This window comes from Passer domesticus, chromosome 1 (genome assembly GCF_036417665.1).
Source record: "Passer domesticus isolate bPasDom1 chromosome 1, bPasDom1.hap1, whole genome shotgun sequence".
Classification (NCBI taxonomy): Eukaryota; Metazoa; Chordata; class Aves; order Passeriformes; family Passeridae; genus Passer; species Passer domesticus.
Window position 1 is genome coordinate 10457845 of NC_087474.1, and position 18890 is coordinate 10476734.

General features: G+C 36.4%; 2 long non-coding RNA genes across 2 annotated transcripts; one reads left to right on the top strand and one right to left on the bottom strand.

Annotated features, from left to right (window-relative positions):
- Positions 1–10198: 10198 nt before the first annotated feature.
- LOC135286993 (uncharacterized) lies at positions 10199–14347 on the bottom strand. Its single transcript, XR_010350928.1, has 5 exons — positions 14302–14347; positions 13006–13124; positions 11366–11424; positions 10435–10612; positions 10199–10276 (listed from the first exon to the last, which is right to left on the bottom strand). It is a non-coding gene; the product is annotated as an uncharacterized LOC135286993 (long non-coding RNA).
- Positions 14348–14429: 82 nt separating this feature from the next.
- On the top strand, positions 14430–17563 carry LOC135286998 (uncharacterized). The gene is made up of 3 exons (XR_010350929.1): positions 14430–14591; positions 16133–16352; positions 17501–17563. It is a non-coding gene; the product is annotated as an uncharacterized LOC135286998 (long non-coding RNA).
- Positions 17564–18890: the final 1327 nt, after the last annotated feature.

The following is an 18890-nucleotide window of genomic DNA, read 5'->3' on the forward strand; positions in this document are numbered from 1 at the left end:
GTATCTCAAGACATTTTCTGTTTTCTTTCGATTTGCACAGAATTTCTTCCTTGTGACAATGCTTAGGACTGCAAGAGACCTAGACTCTACTTGAAAATTCATTGATGAGCATGAATATACTAACAAGCCCTTTTTTATTACACCATTTCACATTTAAGGACTGAAAAAAAGCAAAAAAAATAGGTTTTGAAAGTTTAAATATTTTTGAATTGTAATATTTTATTAAAATGACAAGACTTTATTGAACAAATAAAAATTAATCTGAATGTTATTATGACTCTGTTAAACTGTCCTTTGTATGGCTTTTGCAGATCAATGGATTCAGAGAGGCATCAGCTCAGGATCTATGAATTTCTTAAGCACCTGATCATTCCATTGTGTCTGCAGAGTAGGTGCTGCTAGACATAACATTAACAGGTTAGTGGCAACTGGAATTCCTATGGATACACAGTACAAAGTTTGTATTAAAATCATTCTCTAACACTTCCAAATGGAAAAATTGTCTAACTACAGTGTTTCTTCTATAGAAGTACACAAAATAAGGTAAACACTGCACATTTTAATTATAGCAAGCACAAAAACTTGTTTAGGAACATGATTTTCTGGATACAATTATAATTATGTATATTAATATTGTATCTAAGAACCACTATAAAAGGTGGCTTGCTTCTGCTAGTAACAGATAATGGGACATCTGCAATTTCACATACCTTCAGAGGCAAGCCTCAAACAAAACTTAATAGTACAGATTACACAAACAGTAAGTACACAAACATTGAAGAAACCAGTGTAAGAAATATTGGAGGTTTCTGTATGATATGCCTGCTATGCCTTTTTCTGAGCAGAATTCTCTAAGCCAGCAATAACAGAAGTTCTGGTCTTCCAAGTTTTGTGGCTGCATGGAGGCATAAGAAGCCTTATTTAAGTCACAGCCACATTTTAGACTGATAACCATGACTGGGAAACAGTGCTAGAAGCCATGCAGAAACAGCAGATAACAGCAGAAACAGACATAAATGTCAAGCTTTGCATTTTCATTTCAGCACATAAAGAACAGTAATCCTTCACTCAGTGCCCCAGTGACAAGATTTATTGCATATGTTGCAGGCCACCCAAAATGCTTTGGGATTGCAGGATTCTGAGAAATAGCAAATAAGAGATCTCAAGTGCATGAGTAAAGTAGATGAGATATTGGATTTAGGTTAGACATTGGGAAATAATTTCTAGCTGCAAGGACAGATGGGTGCTGGAATTCATTGTGTGCGTAATTGTGCAAGGTCTCTCACTGGGGAAATATTCAAACAGGTTAGAGAAATGTCTGCCAGAAATTGTTTAATGGAAAGCTGAGGGTCCTGTTAGGGGGGAGGTGGATGGCTTATACCACACTGCCAGGCGTATTCTGTAAATGACTTAAGGATGTGACACACAAAAAGCTGACAAAGGAAAATAATTTTTTTCTTTTTGTTCCATTCATGGACCTGTTAAACAAGTGTTTTCCAAAGTCTGTGTTCAACATATTGTTGGTCATTGTGAACCATCGTGCAATCCCTCTTCATGGGCACAATTAGAAAGTGGTTTTAGTGGTAGTAGTAGGGTTTAAGGTTTGTGGTAGCATATGCCACTCATTTGACCAAGAAGATATATTCCTCTTCAATGTATCCCATGGCTCTCTTATTAAATGTGCTGCTGCTCACTGTTTATTTTTTATGCAAAATTTTGAACATTCTCATATATTAAAAAAGCCCAACAGGTAGTGTATAAAAAAGTAGATAATTAACTCAATTGTAAAATATTTCTTTTGACATTTGAGCTTTCGAAGGTTTATTTCACTTTGAATTTCCATATCCCAAAGTACCGTTGAACTACCAAATATCACCAGTCTATCAAATTACTTTACTTCTAACCCATATATTGGTCATTTTACTTGAAAAATTCATCATCCATTTGAAATTTATTGAAAAAAGTGATTTAATGTTTGACTTTTCATGAAAATGTAAAATAAAATTTACACAGGGCCATTTTGTGCATCTCTTTTGAGACAATCTGCTTTTATTACCTGAAAGCACTACCAAAAATTTCTAGGTCTGATTTGACTCTATTCTTGGCAAAAATAAATAATTCAAACAGTTCCTCTGAAAAGTTCTACTGATTTTATGTCCATTTAAGTGAGATGGAAATCATATGGTGCAGCTGTGTCACAAATTAAAAAAAATAAAGTCTAAAAGTGATTATAACTAAAACTACCATTGATAATAGACAACTGGTATGCAAAAACCTTTGGAAAAATATCCTTTTATTATCATAAAATAACAGATTCAAATAATAACTTGGTTGGAAAGGACTTACAGGGATCATCGTGTCCAACTCGCTGCTCCCTGCAGGACTATCCAAAAATAGATGACTAAGAGCATTGTCCAGACATTCCTTTAACTCTGGCAGGCTTGGTGTTGTGGCCACTTCCTTGGGGAGCCTGTTTCAGGCACCAACCACTCTCTCAGAAGGTTTTCCTAATAACACTCTCATTTGATAACTCTGCTCCTAGAGATTCCCTGACATTCAGTTGTTCCATTGTAGGAGATGTGTTACCACATCTAAATTCTCTTCTGGAGCTGATTTAAATCAGAAAAAAAAAAAAAGAACTTTTCACGTTAAGGTGTTCTGACTTGAACATTCTCTCCTTAGGTGTGTATTTAAAACTTGCAGATTAACACAAATATCTGTCAGACTTGCAGTTAAATATGATTTTGTGCCCACAGCCACAATGAAGAAAGTTGATACTCATGACAATGGCTAGCTTCTCTTGAATGCTTATAAAAAGCAGAGCTGCTCCAGCTGATATCTGAAAGCTCACTAACGTGCAGCTAATTACATGCTTTTCAGAAATGTCAGTCAGGCTTTTAGTCTTTGCAAATGCCCTATCAGTGGCAATATAAAAGACAAAATGAGACAGAAGGTGACCCAAGTCCATTAGAAACATCTTCTTAAAGGCAGTGAAAGGACACAACTTGATAGTCACTGATGACATGTTTGCAGCACAGTTAGCCAAGATTTTCTTCTTAAACCTTTACATTTATTTTTTATATTAACCCTGCATTTTTACACCAACCCTATCACTTAACATACAGTTATTCTTGTGATTATAATGTGCATAATCAGAGGATACAAAGCTCGTTTATTATCTCGCTTTGAATTATCTGTATTGGCCTCAGAAGCTGCCACTTACCTGCTTTAGACCACTGTTGTTTAGTGCTGGGTAAGCAGCAAAAGAGGTTCATGAAAGGTGCTGTGATTGATTGCAGGAAATGGTCTTCTGCAAAAGCAATATTAGTCTGAGGACATTTTGAGATTTGGTTAAGATTTGGAGATGGTTGTCTGAGTTCCATAGGGCAAATCATAAACTTGTGTTTTGTGGAGAGAATCAGAATGCTGGTACATTACTTTTTGCACAATTAAAATTAATATCTTTATCTATTTAATGGAAATTGTATTCCATAAAAGCTACAGGCTCATTGCTCAAATGCAATTTTAAGAATAAGGAATAGTTGCAGATAGAGATTAAAAATATCTGACCTTAAACTTTGTTAAAAGATTATATACTGCTGTATGAATAGAGAATAAATTTAGCATGGGAATTATACAAAAGTCTGGAAAAAAATGGACACTTGTTTCAGTGGTCACATTCACTTTACTGATGTATAAAATTACCAATTTTGCCCTCAATAATTGTTGTTTTCTCCCTGAATTTCCCACAAGGAACACTAGGCACAGCTGGTGCTTCCCCAGGATTTTGAGGTGATGTCACACAGGCTGGATCTGTCACTCTTTTGTATCATAGCCTCCCACTAATATGATGGAAAATACTGTACTATGTATGTATCCCTACCATGATATTCAGTGAAGGAAAAATACCATCTCTTATTGCTAAATATGTACAACAGGGCAAGATGTAAGACAGAGGAGAACCCAATCCACTTTTGTTAGACCAGGCATTCCAAATTCCTCTTGATATGTTCATTACAGCAGTCTCTACAACTACTGTTTGCTTTTCTTATTGCTAAGAGAGGAGGATTTGCTCCCTGGTGATTGAATATATCTGTCTCCAAGGTACCCAGTGCTCCTTCTGGACAACATTCAAACTTGGTGCTATAAGCAAAGTTCCAAGTCACTCAGCAGCAGTTCATAGGTATGGTCAAGAAAGGTGTGAGATACACACAGAAATAATGGGGACAACACAAACTGGCAGAGATTGGAAAAATATAAACCACTATTTTTGAAAGGTTCTCTATATATCAGCTGAATGCTGGTAATAAGTCTGTGGAAATCTTAGTGAGAAAACCTTCATGAGAGGAAATACAGGTCAAAGATAAAATCTAGCTTACAGTCCAAATAAATGGGAAGATGGTGAGCTCCATATATCCATTAGAAATGTTAGGATAATTGCTATTTAAGAGCGATGTAAAAAGTACCTCATAATGCCATTCCCATTCTCTTTCTTCATAAGCCAGCTATACCTTTCACCTCACAGTAAATATATTCACAGAAATTAATAGGTAAAGACATTTTTCTCTTCTTTAGAAAAATGCAGATGACATCCTACCTTTTACCATCTCTCTCTTAATTTTTTCACTAATAATGTCATGGACAAATACAGGACAGAAGAGAAACAGACTGGTTTTATTTTCATGTGTGCCACTTCAAGACAAACTTCAAGCCTAACAGTAAAATAAATGAGGGGAAGCTAATGATATTCAGTTTTCCACAGTTGTAACAGTAACAAGTCCTGAAGTCTTATTGCAGCTGATATGCTTCTTTAGGCAAAGCAGTACCTAGTTCTCTCAGACTAATGTAAAAGTGGCCTATCTGCAGAGACTTCTAGAGGACTGCCAACTTACACTGATGTAACTGAGCTCAGAATTAGAAACAAAGAAAGGCAGAGTTGTCCTTTCCTATTTCCCATGGTGTGGTGTCATGTTCATTTTGCCTTCTTTCCCCCTGATCCTCCTAAATGATAATTTTATTTAAATTAAAGAATTCATGAAAATGAAAAATCTCACTTAAATGAGAAGTTTTTCCTCATAATGAAATTGAGATGTTAAGATCAAATCCCCAAAAGCAAATATCTGAAGCCATATTACTGAAAGGATTGTGATTCTCCTAGCCTAGCTTGTGATAGCTTTTGGGCATTGATACTATTCAAAGTTTGGCAATACATGATGCAAAGTCGTGTTCAAACTTCACTTTGCAGCCTGTTCTTACATCTTAATACCAAAGTGTGTGCTGAGAGAAGAGAGCTGCATGAGTTATCTTTTATTCACTAAATCTTAAGGCTTTTGGGAAGTGATTTGCAGTTAGTTGTTAGTAAGTTAGGAAGAGATGTTCAGATCTTGTGATCACTGACTCGGTTTTATCACTTAAATAAGGTCTGAATTTAGACTGTTAAAGGAAGCACATTTTATACTTAGGGACTACAGTGATGGAACTGCTGGTCTCTTTTCTGTCATAAAAACCTCTGTGGCAATTCACAGAGAAAACTTCATTAGCCTGAATTGTCAGAGAATGCTTATACCCTAGTTACAGATATCACTTCTTATTTTGGCTGATGCTGAGAGACTGTGATCCTTTTCTTTCTCTTCTGGGAAATCTTCCTTGCAAAGTACAACTTTAAAGTCAAAGCCACCAAAGTTTTAAAGATGAGAGTGACAAGATGGCCGTTCTTTCATCTATAGAATAAGAAGCTGATTGTTAGAGACAAACAAGAAACAAAAAACCACAGCCCACAAACCAGAATCTGCGTGATCAGCCGTCTACATAAAATACATCTGCCACTGGACTCCCACAACAGTACCAAGGTACAGCTTCACTCCAGCTTCCTTCAACACCACAAACCAGCATAGAAGGCGCTAGAGAAGCTGGGGTTTGTTAATACTCAAAAGTTTGCACAAGCTCATTATATTTTTCTGTAATTTTCCGTCAATTATAACTAGAGTCAGGATGAAATTTTAAGGGGAATCAGCTTAATAAGAAAAGGTAGCTGGACCTACCTTCAGTAAGCTACAATTGCAGAGCTTTTAGCAGAACAGCTCAACAAACCAGGAGCACCTGTTTAGGTAGAGTCTGTCCCAGAAATGGGCAAAAGAAAATGGAAAATAAAGATAAAAAGAATTTTCATGTGTGTGTTTAAACCTTTTTTTTCATTCTCAAATAGAGGCCTGATACAAAGACAATGAAAATAAATAACCAAAAATTAAACACTCATTTCTAAGAAATCAAAACTGATGCAGTATAGAAGTCAAGTAACTGACTGAAATAATTTGGAAGTACTTACAAGTCATCTAGTGAAGGATTTTTTATGTATTTTCATCTACTTTATGGACATTGTACATCGACACTTTTGCACAAAGGAGTCAGAATATGATCCTTTCCTTGTCTGTTTCATAAGTTCCAAAATAATAATGAAATTTCCTGCCCTTCTCTATTGTTCCATGTGTAAATGACAGTTGCCAAGAATGAGATTATGGGTGTTTTGAGAGTTTTGAGTGTCATATTCCAGAAAGCCATATCATCACCTAACACACCAACCACATCTTGTTGATCATTCTCTAGTCATTTGAAACAAGGTCCTGCTTAGCTGACATATTTCTGCACTACCCTCACACTGCTTACTGAATTTATGAAAGGTTTAGGTAAAAGGGGAGGCCACTAATGTTTTTTGGACTACAGGTATATTCAGGGTCTTGCATAATTCTTGGCTTCAAGGGCTGAGAGTGAAAATTTTTATGAAAACGGCTTCCTTGCATATGAGGATCAGAGCTGAACTCTGCCTTGGGAGCTGGCTGACCACAGCTGCCAAGAGTAAGAAGGCTGCTGGAAAGTGCCTACAAAAGCATTGAGAGGATAAACGATCTGGAAACAAATGAAATTTCCTCTGTGGTTGAAGAACAACAGCTTGAGAAGAAGCAGATGAGAGAGCATCACACTTGGAAATGAGGCAGCGGTGGTGGAAACTGATGCAAGCAGCATTTTCTCTGTGCTGGGATGCACTAAATCTCTGGCCAGTATTTCTGTTTTCTGAAGTCTAGAAGTGAAGTGAAGTCTAGCTCTGCATGGCTCCTTTGAAAGAGAAAGCCCTGTTCTTAGAACTAAAGCTTCAACAATATCAGGAAACGCACAGAAATTCCACACCCCAACTAATGCTTTCATCCATGTCGTGTTATTCAATTCCTAGTCACATTTCTGAGATGCTTCCTTGGTCTGGCTAGTGCAGAAGACTTCTTCCTTGTATCACTTCTTGCAGCACAACACAGCCACAGTAGTTACAGCACAGGAAGCAAATTGGAAATTGGATTCCCACTGCTAAGCTGAACTGGGAAATGTGAGCTGTGGTATGTGTGAAAATCCTTTGGGGTAGCTAGTAGTGGAGCTATACAATAGTAAACCTCAATGGTAAACCTCATACAACACGTTTTTCCTCAATGAGAGGAGTCGCCACAGTGCATTTACCATGATTTCCAACAAAGCTAGAGGAAATGACACAGGGAGAGATAATTTAGAGAAAAAAATTTGATATTTGTATCAAATTCCAAAAAGTTTGTGATTTTAATGACAGAGTTTAGTACAGTTCAGATTTAGACTTTTTCTTTTGTCTAATGTTTGCATTTTGTTTCCCTTCTTTTTTGATGTCAAAGATAGCTTTGTTTTGAGCAGGAGATTGGAACTTTGATGTTCCTTCCTACCGGGACTATTCAATGATAAATATGTGTTGAAAACTATTATTTTCCCTGAATATGTTGCATTGAGGATGTTCAAAAATCAGCTGACTACCTCCCACACAGAGCAAGTGTTTATCCATTCTGACTGATCCTATTCCCACTGCCCCAGTCACCACCATGTTAGCCTAGCAAATTACTTCTGTTTCCAGTTCTACAGAGCTTCTCTCTTCCTCTTGTGGAACAGTCCTGCCCCTTTTCAGACCAGCTCCCTTAAGCCAGCTACACATTTTCCAATAATATTTTGCTTTATCACTAGCATTTTTTTCTGCTCATGGAAATTGGAAGTTGCGAATACAGGAATAATTTCTGAACCTGATGAGCAGAGAGACAGCATCCCTGATGACCATCAGATTGTGGGAAAGAGGGCTAGTGCCATGCTTAGCCAGACAATGTCTGAAACGTTTATACTGAGGTGGAAAAGGGAAAAAACCTCTCTGCGAACTCATCTTCAGTCCCTGAGTTCTCCTGCAGCATAGTCTGTGTTCCATGCTGCCTTACAGATTTTCCTCAGCTTTTCTTCCAGTGCTGCAAAGTCTGTTTTACTTGGCTACATAAAAGGCCATCTGATCTTGACAGCCACTACACCAGAAGGGTTTGTAAGTGATTTGTGCAGCCCACAAAGTTGCACAAGAAGGACTGAACCATACCGTGAGCCCAAGCCCCACTTACAGCCCAAAGGCTTATCCTAACAGCCATAGAGCACAGAGCACAAAACCCAAGTGATTTTGCTGAAATGAAATAAGGCCCTAGAGCTTGCTAACCCAACTTTAGTGTAAAGTTTAATTCCTTTTTTCCAGCTTTGTCACGCTGGCAACAGCCATTCACTCTGCCCTCCTCTACCAGAGCAGCAAATGAAGGAGCTGTAAATCAACGTCCCTTTGGATACATTTCTGCTGAAGGGAATTTCCTTCTATTATTGTAACACTGTGAGAAAAGACTGTGTGGTTTCACTTCTTAGTAAAAGTGCTTTTTACAAATTACTTAAGATGCCTGTTAAAACAGATGTTAAAGCTCAAACATTCTTGTAGCACTGTTTCATTTCTCTTGCACTTATGTACTCCACTGCACCATTGAGTCACAAATGGTGAGGAAAGGGAAGCCACATCACAGGGTCTGCATAGGTCATGGATTGCTCCTGGAAATACTCCTGAGCACAAAGCTCAGCAAACCCCACAGCACTGATGCTGAGGAATAAGCTCCAGTAAAACTCCAAAATGTTATTTGAATTAAACTAAATTCAATTACTTTATAATTAACTTCCATTTGAGTCAGGAATTCATTAGCTTTAGGAAAAAACAAGGGCAGTTATGCAATCCATCTAAAGCAGTTGTTCCACACAAGACCCAATATAGCACAAAGCACAGGTTAGTTTTCTAGAAATTCCAGCGCATGATTTGTAACATTTTGTGGTATATACACATGTTAATAAGATACTGGAGTGTACAATTTCCAGGTCTTTCTAAAGAGGTATTCTTTTTATTACAATTCCTATGGTAGAATGAATTAAATTATATCAGCTTCCATAAGCTTATCTAAAAGCACTATTAAAGGAGATTAGTGTATTGCAAATGGAGTAAGAGAGGAAAGATGAACTGTGAATTTGCCTCCTGTATCAGGCTGAAGGACATTTCTGAATAACATTATCACCCATTGCTCTAAGAGTTTTGACTGTGGCCTTTAATAGTACTCAACAACCCAAACAGCAGACCTAATTTTGTCAAATGTTTAGAGATGCACTGTTTAAGCTGATGTTGTCTCTCTTTTTTTTTTCTTTATTAAAAGAAGTTTTTAATTGCTTAAAAATTCTTTGCTTTAAATAAAAAAAATACTGAGTTACCTATTATTTAAAACAACTAAAAACTTTTTTTCATATTTTACATAGAAGTGTTATTTCCATAATTGATTTATTCATTCTTACAGTGAGAAAAAAATAATTTAGATAGCACTTTTAATGTGCTCCAGTAATTTCTATGAAAGCTTTAAATATGGAAATAAATTTTTAAAAAATGAAAGCAAACACCTGTAATTTTATATGTTTCTATCAATTAAAGTCTCTCCAAAAACATTTTTACTCTAAAAAAAATACTGAGTTCTTATTTTTATTTAAGACTTATATGATTTTAATCTACCTTACCTATGACTGTATCCATTCATAAATGCCCTGCTTTGTACATATATAAGGATTTTAATCTGCTTGGTGTCAATGGAAATTATGTGACCTTTTGTCAAGGATTAGTTTAACAATCTGTGAAAAAAAAGTTTCTTTTGAGAAGTTTTGAAGCATTAGGTTGTTTATTTTCTGATTTTTTGGTCATGTTAACTGCCTTGCAGATTTCAGAAATAGTTCAGCTTCTGATAGTTCAGTTGTGATTGTGGATATTTTATTGTGGATCTGAATTTCTAATAGGTAAGTGCTATCTGGGAAATTAGGTTTTTTGGCCTCTCCATGGTAACTCAAATAAGGCTTTCCTCTTGTACATTCCTGTGAATTTCTATCTGAATGCAATCTGTGAGGGAATTTGGCAGATTAGAAAAGGCCTGCCTAAAATGAGGGGGGACATTTGGGAGTCTGCTGAATGCAGGTCACTGATTAAAGGGTCATCTCAAAGATCTGTCTGTAGGTTTCACAGCCTACCTCACTTGTCATTGCCAGAAACCAACTTACCCATTCTTGACTCATACACATGCCGGAAAGTACCTGGAGCAGCTGCCTTCTTTGCCAGCCTTTTTGATGGGAGCAAACTCCACTGACAGATCTACTCCAGAGAAGTAGAGATCTGCCCAGCAGCTGCATCCTCCTACCATCCTCTGCTGTCAGCAACGAGGGGACTGGTTCTCTTTCTCTGTGAGTATAGTGGAACAGGGACCACGCTTCCTAAGTCAGAATTTTTGTATCCAAAAACCACACAGCAAAAAAGATAGACACATGAAGCAATCAGATAAGAAAATTCTGAAAAGTGGGTGTTTTAAGCTTTGTGTGGAATGTGTGAAAATGGAATAAATCAAGGAGCCAAAAGGCATCCCTACTCCAGCTTTGTAACTTTGCAGGAATTTTCATATGTCAACCTATTCTGTAATTTGACAGGCAAAATGCTCAGGATTACCTATAAAACTCCAACAACAATGATATTCTGGGCAGTCTTAATAAATGTTATTTTAATTAAAAGAGATTTCCACTCTTTTCTCTGTGCTAATTAAATTGAAAGAGAACTCTGACAATTCCAATTAGCATTTACCACAAAATATGTGTATGCAAATATAACAGAAGGTAAATACAGATTTGAAAAAAAAATCATACCGCAGCAATACAATTAGACAGAACCTTGTTGTCAAATTTTCTTATTTAAAAAAAGTCATCAGCAATATATGACAGATACTGAAAGTACATGTGAAACATTTAAAATGAAGGCAAGTTATCCAAAGATTATACAAATAAAAAATTTGAAACACATTCACAATTAAAATGTAGTGCAGAATGTTTAAAAACTGTGGATTTCCTTTTGTTCTGGATCCGAAATTAGTTTTCAAAGCAATTGATACTTACATTAACTGAATTAATAGAAACATATCTCATATTTGGGAAAAAAAATGTTTACCTTTCATGGAAATACTCTGGAACTTTAAAATTCTAAAAGCACATGGAGGCACTTCAGGCCTAAATTAATAAAGAGAAAAGAGTCAATCCTACTGTAAAGAAGCATATTGAGGAGCATGGACAGCAAGCAGCCTGGCTTGTTCTGGACACCAATTTCTGGCCTTTTCTGGCAAGGTCAGCAGTGACAGTACAGCTTGATCACCCCTGGTGGATCTAAATGCAGTAATTTAAGAAGTTAACTAGATGCCATTAATGGTTTGCAGAGCACATCATGCCCCCAGGCTGGAAATTCAGACATTTCACCTCGAACTGCCCAGAGATGGAATTTGGGATAACTTCATTGCCCTGAACTGGATTGAGAAAATGTAAAACGTATAAAAAATGTATAATCACTGGGACATAATAGTAGGACAATAAAGAAATTCCATCCTAAGCTGTCAGCAGACATTCCTTTACCATACAGATATTTTTGCTGACAAAGTATAGGGCTTAAGAGGAGTTCTTCATGTTTTCCCCTGGGTGTTGTCTGGTGCAGTATTTGTATTTTCTTTCTGGGATCTACCAATAAACTGCAGTGCTCACCTCATCCATGATGCTCCGGCCACTTTTAGGGATATGATTTAGATGACCTTTCAGTTTAGCCCAATTAATAAAGCATGGAAATGTAGGATAAAGAATTGACAGACAAATTTTTATTTTCATTACCTAACCTTGATTTGTCCTTTAAAAGGCCTATACAGAATCACTGGAAGAAATTATGTTTATTCTGGTTTGTGCTGCATGATATTATTATTTTTTCACTGGTAAATAACTTAGACAGTTCTACTGAACAGACAGACATACTTTGTGCTAAGTGGAACACTGAGGTAGAAGAAATTTTGATAAACTGACACTAATTGCCTATATAGCATGTGTTTCTTAATATATTGAATTATTTTTCCATTAACCCTACAGGGATCCTATTTTATGAGTCATCAATGGCCAGGAAATCTCATTTCTAAAGAACTAGAGCCAGTGTTGCTGAAGACATCCAAGACTGTGTCAGATGCTTTCCTAATGGAGAGCAAATTCTCGCACAATAAAAGGACAGACAAAAAAGAATTAAGGACAGCCTGGTGTGAGGGGAAAAAGATATTCCCTGCTTCTCATTTAGGTAGTACTAAACAGAACTTGTGTTCTACATTTTATTTTTGATGGTTCCTTAGTGGCTTGACACTAAGTGGAACTACCTAAGCTTGGTAAACAAGTGAAAATTCAAATATGAGCTTTTATTGCAGTTACTTAAAGAATATCCTTGGTGCTGCTGGGAATATTCTTCAATTAGGAATTGCTTTCTGGACTGTGGGCAAACCCTGGGTCAGAAAGACATAACCTTCAGGCCTGGGCTTCTTGGAAAGGAGATCATTGTTGATCAACACCCACATTTTCTACTTTCTTCCTCTTGAGATCCAATCTCATTTTTGTACCAAATCTTTTGCTAAATGTGATGTTTTGCTAATTGAGTGGATCTGAAACTTTGGGCTCCAAAACCTCCTGTCTGAGACCAATTACTTTTTAAATTCCTCCTTCCTCAAGTTGCCCTTCATGGTAATAAAGATGTTTCCTCCTTTCTGATAAAAGGTGGAAGCTGCTTAGATTCACCTTTAAACTCCAGTCACTTCACTTGTGCTCCAAGGATGGGGTCAGATTCCAATAGACATATTTAGTGGGTGATTTGGATCCAAGGATTCAGCAACCATCCTCCTTCCTCCCTCCTCTCACTGAAAAACAGGAGGAACCACGTGGCACAGGACTGTGCTCTGTCCAAGGCACAGATGCAAATTTGATGGCTGCTCCTAAGAGATCATTTGGGGTTGGATTTCTTGATCCACCACTTGTATGACCAGGCTGGTTGTCCAACAGCTCTTCCACTATTTTTTTAGCACCCTCCTTTTCTTGAGTGCACATTCCAGGAAGATTCAAAGAGCAGTGGCCTGCTGCAGAAAGTGGAAGTTTTCACACACCCAACAAAAAGACTCTGATATTGACATGTTGGCAAAAATACATCCACTGTTATTACTAATACTTAGTTTTAAAAACTCAATTCTGTTTATTACAATGAATCCATTTTTCTTTGCAGGGACCATAGGTAACAGCTATAGAATGTTCATCAGAAAACTAATTAACCTGCTCATCCACAAAAACCCTTCACATGTTTTTGCACAGCTTTGAGGGAAAGAGAGTAAAACCACATATAAATTATCAGCATCATTAACAGAAGTTTACCCTTAATTAATGAGTTAGAAACCTCTTATTTTTTTTTTCATTTGGGCAGCCAAAAAGAGTCTATACTCTCCTTAACCCTCTCATGCCCACAAGCCTGAGGGATTTCCCAAGAAAAAAGACACTAATTCCACACCAATGGAAAACATATCAGCTGACTGTATTTAAACTGACTTCAACTGCAGAAAAGAGGATTTAGGTTAAACATGAGAACAAACTCTCAAACCTATACATGGGAGAGGCTTGCTCAGGAGACTGTGACCTTTCTAACAGGAGTACTTGCTAAAATAAACTAAGAATGTCTGTCAGAAATTGCACAGGAACGGTAGATCCTTCCTCAGCGGGAGAATTAATTAACTTTCCCAGCTCCCTTCCAGATCAATTTCTAAGATTTTTTTTTTAAATAGTGATATTTTACTAGGCTACTGATGATATAGATCTTTGCCATGAGGAAAATAAAGATCATTATTCCAAAACTTTTAGGATGTTGAAATAGTTCTTCTAACTGTGAAAAACCCAAACAAACAACAAACCTACACAGTTCTGGAAACTAAAGTAATAACTTAGTCTGGGTTGTGGCTGGATTTTAAAGTGCAAAGAGAACTCAAAAAAAGAAAGTAGTTAATAATTGCTAACTGCTAAGTAAGTCATTACTAATTTTGGGTGGGTTATTACCTTCAGCCAATTATTCAATACAGTTTTGGTGATCCTTGTGGGTCCCTTCCAACTCAGGATATTCTGTCATAGAAGCTTCTGGAAGAACAAGTAACTGCCTTTGTGAAGACACAGAAGACACAGTGAGCCCATGGCCAGGGCAGAAGAGCTGATACTGAGTTTGGTGGCAGTAGCACCCCAGTTCTTACTTGAAAATGAAAGCAGACATAGCACACTGTGGTATTTACAGATCCATTTACAGGTCCTTATTTCAGGGTGAAGATGACTTTCAGATGGGAGAAAACAGAATGGTATCAATTAATGACAGCTTCAATTAGGAGAAATACTAATTTAATCCTTTCTTCTGTTTCTACTTTACACTGGACTATGAAACAATCTCAAGCAATTTTAAAATTCTACCCACTTCCTGATCAATGGAGACTTGATGAGGAATTGATTCCTATTCCTGTTAGAAACAGCTGAAAAATTTGAGAAGTAGGGCTGACAGAAAATTATAAACACTCTAAAATACATGTGGCAAAGGTCATACTTTGTAAAAAAATGTAGTCTGAGGTCACATATTAGAGAAAATTTTGTTTAATTTTTTATCTCTCTAATTTAGTAGTTTTTGAATTTGGCAATAATTGATGAAAAGGTGGTAGACAAACGACCTTTTTATGTCCCTTCCAGCAGTACTTTTTTAATATTCTGAATTTACTGACTAACTAGTTACTATTCTCTGTGAAGCAAATATCCTTGTACATTGAATTATACTTTAATCCTGGATGCTAAACCAGTTTAAAGTAAATGAAAAGGTGCTTGCTAAAATGGTTTGGCCACTACAACAGGTTTTTTTTCCCACTAACAATAAAAGAAATATATTGCTATACAATCCATGTTGTAAGCTAAAGAAATTAGCTACTAAAACTTGGTAACATAATTAAGCAATAGGCCCTGCTGTTGATGTCTCTGCTAGGAAATAATAGATAACGAGGAGAGTTATAGATGCTGAAATGTATTTATGGCACATAAAGTTGCAATGTCCTATTACTGTTTGGTAAAACCTTCAGAGGAATGGATCTATTTTTCTGTAAGGACAAGGGGTTGGTTTTTTTGTTTTTTTCTAATTAATTTAAGGTTTTCGTGTTACGGAAAAAAGACTAATGTTTCTGATGTTGCTTTAACATTTATGATGTTTTAAATCTGGATGCCTTCAGAACATGAAAACAGAGTAGGGCAATACATAACTCTTACCAAGTTACTCTTGACAATGGAGATGACAGGTATCACAGAATGATTTGAGCTGTCAGATAAGGATTCAGTAATGTTTTTCATAAGACAAACTGGTGGGACCTTATTAATTTTATACAATTTCAGTGATTTAGCAACAGCAACCATATATTTAAAGCAAAATTTGACAAAGTGCTTTTGACTCAAAGAAGGAGAAAATAAAGATTCTCAGATATTTTGTATTTATTATTACTAGGTGATCTCCTTCCAACCCAAGCCATTCTATCATTCTACAATTCCATTATTTATTTATGCTATGGCATATCAAGTTCTCTTGCAATTCTTGATTCACTGTTGTTTGCTTTTTTTCTAAATAAAATGAGGACACAAAAAAATTCCTTGAAAATACTTAAAAATATTTTCTGAATTTAGGGTAGTAGTGGTACCATAAATATCCTCCAAATATATGTGTTGGGCAGACAGAGTACATGTCACTTGGCCCAGAAATTAGGTATTTTGATTAGTCTGCTAATGTTTGAAGAGTCAGGGAAGATTTTGTTAAAAAGCTGTAATCCAGGAGCTGGATCCAGATGAATCCTGCTTAGTTTTGTTCTTTCTGCAGCTGAAGCAGGGATCTCTGCTAGGTCTCTTCATCAAGAAAGAGTGAGAGCAGGAGCCCTGAGATGAGGCAGCAGCTTCAGCCCTGCAGGAGGACAGACTTCTGGAAGAAGAAAGCCTCTGGTTTCCAGGAGCTCTGCTCTTCACAAAATGGTTTATCCCATCTGAAGAACTCTGTAACAGAACCACTTCAGCCACCACATTATCTTGATTCTTTCTAACAGGTGATTTAGAGTGTCAAAAAGGCTCTTTCATCAAATATGAATGCAGTTTTGATTAAACACAGCATAGAAAACAGAGAATTCCCTTCAAGCAATATCTGTGAAAAGTTCTTTATGATTATATACATTTGCAGACAGTTTATATCCTTTTTTTGCTTTTGAACTAATTAAAAGGAGAAGTTAGAGGAGAAAGGGTCTGCAATAGTCTTCCAATACACATTCAGTAGACAAAGCTTTTATTTCATATCCAGCAAATGAGATTATTTTTGTATAAAAATTCATTTTGTGGTTGTTTCATAATGAAATGGGGAAATGAAGAAAGGCTCTTAGTTTTATTCTTAAACCTTTGCTGCATTGCATAAACCTCTTTCTACCTGGACCACTGAGCTGCTCTATACAAGTGGGTGCAATTATCTTATTCATAAATCAAGCATCCATTTTCTGAAGGACTTCACGTTTCCTCTGCTTTGTGTCCTTTCTACACTCTTGTCTCAAGGCCTCATGGGAACAGAAGTTGTTGCAGGGTAAGAGAGCACTGCTGATGCCACACTGAAAGTACAGTAGATGAAGTTTTATGTCCAGGAAAAGCCCTTTTTAGGGGCACCTCAGAAAAATCCAGCTATAATAACAATAACTTTCCCAATATTTGCACTGGCATATGTTAATTTTTCAAATAATTGATAAAATTACTTAAAAACTAATTGGAATTATAGATCTTTTCTGCAAAGAAAAAGCCCTGAATTAAAAAAAAAAATCCATAAAATAAAACCTGACTTTGTGGATATATGATTTTTTTTTTAACATTGGTTCTGTATTCCTCATTAGATAGACAAAAATAATTAAGGATATGTATTCCAAATCCTCTCATGTTACTCATCTTAATAACAGGAGATACAGTAGCATATCTTGCAATTATTAACTGCCTTATCTTTATCATTTTGTTTTCATGCTGAGAAACATTTTGCTGCTTGACTGCTAAAGGCAAAATAGAGCAATATTTTTAACAGCATGTACCAACTTAACTGCAATATTCAGCAGCCAAAGGGTCATCCAGAAGGGACACCTTTGAAAAAATATAAATTAGTAAGAATTGGTTTATTATGACCATGTCCTTTCTAGGAAAAAAAAGCATTTTGATTTGTGTTTTTTAGGTACACGGGCAAAGGAAGATATTACTGACATCAACTGAATAAAAAGTAACTCCTGTAAAAATACTCTACATTTTATCAAAGTCTATTCTTTGGCTCTAATAGGCTGTCCAGATCCAGGCTGGAGCTCAGAAAAAGAATGAGGAAGGTGTGGAATGAAATAGCAAATCATATGTGAAAAGGTACAAAAAAACTGTACTGAGAGCTGACCTGAACGCTGAAGGATTCTTTTATCTTACTGTGACATTCTTTGGTCATAAGCTCTTACCCAGGAGTTTGGTATAGATATAAAAAACTGAGCATAGTAAATATATTTGTGTCAGTCAACAATTCTTTCAAAACAGCAGCCATTATTCAAAGCAAGTTGAGGTCTTACATATAAAGAAAGTTGGTAATGATATCTTTGTCCACGGAAGTAAATTCTTGAGCATGAGAGGATGCATTCCCCAAATGCTGTAGAGCCCTTTCTTAAAATATGAGCATTTCTGTGTGAAGACTGAATCACACAGGTTGATGCATGTAATGGCCTTGCTCCAAATGAGTTAAAACACTGTGAGAGGACAGAGAATTTCTCATTCCTGAGAACACCACAGAGACCCCAAGACCAACTCCTAATGCACAAATAAAACCTGGGGCATGCTGGTGTGAATGGGATATTTCCAACAATATCAGAGGATCAGGATCCTCCTTAACATTTGAACTTAGCAGGAAACAGGATGGAGCTATGGCTCAGAGCACAGTCACCTTAACCCTTGTGACTGGGAAGATCCAAAGGGCTCTTCTGTACCTGACCTTGTGCCCTTGAGTGTTTTTTTTAGTTAGAGACATTGCACTGTGTAGTACATGGAAGAGCTTGCCTCTATCACTATGGTGCTGTAACCTGGAGCCACTGTTTTGCAAACTGCACATTCCAGAGCCAGTTTGTGCCTTTATTTTTAACTATATGAACTACCTTGATCACTTTTTCATTTGTACAGGAATTCATCTGTATGTGAAATGTAGAAAACTAAGATCTATCAGTTAAATTCCTTGTGTTTCTACAAACAAATAGAAAAAGTAATAAAAAATTACATTTGAGCTAAATTACAACATTCTTGACACGCTCAAAGTAGTAGGCAATTTCAGTTCTTTATTATATTGAAAATCTGAATAACTGCTGCCTGTGTTTTAAACTTCTCAAGAAGACCAGGATTACATATTCATCAGAAAAAAACTATTGGAGAATGAGCTAAAATAGAAAGGGATTAAAAATCTCAAATCATCTAAAATATCATAGACTCTATTCCCTACGTTGGGGGAATCTTTATTTTTTTTTATTATTTTTTTTTATTCTTCCAGAAATTGTAATTTTAGCTTTTGCAGGTGACTTTGCTCTTGGCATAATTTACGAATT